Here is a 1,456-nt window from a genome sequence, read left to right as displayed (position 1 = left end):
TGTTGAAATTCTGAGGTTTCTGAGGTTGGTTCCTCCATCCAAAATTTGGGTGATTTCTCCATCCCTGATTGTATGTCTTAGAATATGGATCATCGTTGGGATTTTTAGGACCACTCCCCATGTAATTGACCTGTTCAGAAGAGGATTGAGCATAATCATGACTATCATTTTGCACAAAATTACCTGTCATGTCATAGGAGACCTCTTGAGGTGGGTTTTGGGTGTTGATAGCTGAGACTTGCATGCCACCCATCTGTTGAGTAAGTAGACTTATTTGCTGTGACATAAGCTTGTTTTGAATAAGAATAGCATTAAAAGATTCTACTTCCAACACACCTCTGTTCTGAAAAGTTTTTGAGTTCACAGGATTCTTGTTAGATGAGTATAAATATTGGTTGCTAGCAACCAACTCAATAAGCTCAATAGTCTCCTTCGGTGTCTTCTTCTTGTGCAATGAACCACCTGCATAATTATCTAAGTACATCTTGGATATTTCACCCAAGCCTTCATAAAAGATATCTAGTTAGGTCCATTTAGAGAACATGTTCGGAGGGCATTGCCTAGTCAGTAGCTTGTACCTCTCCCAAGCTTCATAAAGAGTTTCACCATCCTTCTGCTTGAAGGTCTGAACCTCCACCCTAAGCTTAGTCAGCTTCTTTGGTGGGAAAAATTTAGTAAGAAACTCAGTAACAACCTTGTCCCAAGTATCCAAGCTCTCCTTGTGTTGTGAATCTAGCCATAGCTTTGCTCCATCCCTCAGAGCAAACGGGAAGAGCATGAGTTTGTACACCTCTGGGTTCACTCCATTTGTCTTCATAGTATCACAAATCTGCAGAAAGTTAAAAATAAATTGATTTGGGTCTTCTTGGGAAAGACCATGATACTGGCAGTTTTGTTGCACCAGGGTGACCAATTGTGGCTTCAACTCAAAGTTGTTCGTAGCTATAGGAGGCACCACAATGCTTTTTCCATAAAGATCTGCAGTAGGAGCAGAGTAAGAGCCAAGCACTCTCATTTGTTGCTCATCCCATTCAGATTTGCCACATTGGCATTAACAGCATTATTAGGATCCATAGTGGATTCTGCAGCCTTGTAAAGTCTTGCTTGTTGCAAACGCCACCTGAAAGTCTTTTCAGGTTCAGGATCAAAGTCTAAAAGAGGTTCCTTGTCTCTGTTCCTGCGTATAAACAGACAGAAAACAAGAAAAGATGAGATTCTCTACGTCAGAGTGCAGAGAACTCCAAGTGAGGTAACCTGTGTAAAATAATAAAATAGAAATACTAAATAAATAAAAATAAAAAATTTTGAAAATGATAATTGAAATTAGACAAAAAATTTTCGAAAATTAACAGGGAAAATAAATGAGAAAATTAAAATGAAATTAACTAGGTGACACCAAACTTAATTTCAGAAATTAATGAAAAATATTAGTGCTATTTATTTATTAAAAATTTTT

General features: G+C 37.6%; 1 non-coding gene across 1 annotated transcript; it reads left to right on the top strand.

The window, feature by feature from the left end:
• Positions 1–537: 537 nt before the first annotated feature.
• On the top strand, positions 538–646 carry LOC148573508 (small nucleolar RNA R71). The gene has a single exon (XR_015906155.1). It is a non-coding gene; the product is annotated as a small nucleolar RNA R71 (small nucleolar RNA).
• The last annotated feature ends 810 nt before the right edge of the window (positions 647–1,456 follow it).

This window comes from Arachis ipaensis, chromosome B2, assembly GCF_059453495.1.
Source record: "Arachis ipaensis isolate K30076 ecotype BB chromosome B2, ASM5945349v1, whole genome shotgun sequence".
Lineage (NCBI taxonomy): Eukaryota > Viridiplantae > Streptophyta > Magnoliopsida > Fabales > Fabaceae > Arachis > Arachis ipaensis.
This window is presented reverse-complemented; position numbering and strand designations above follow the sequence as displayed.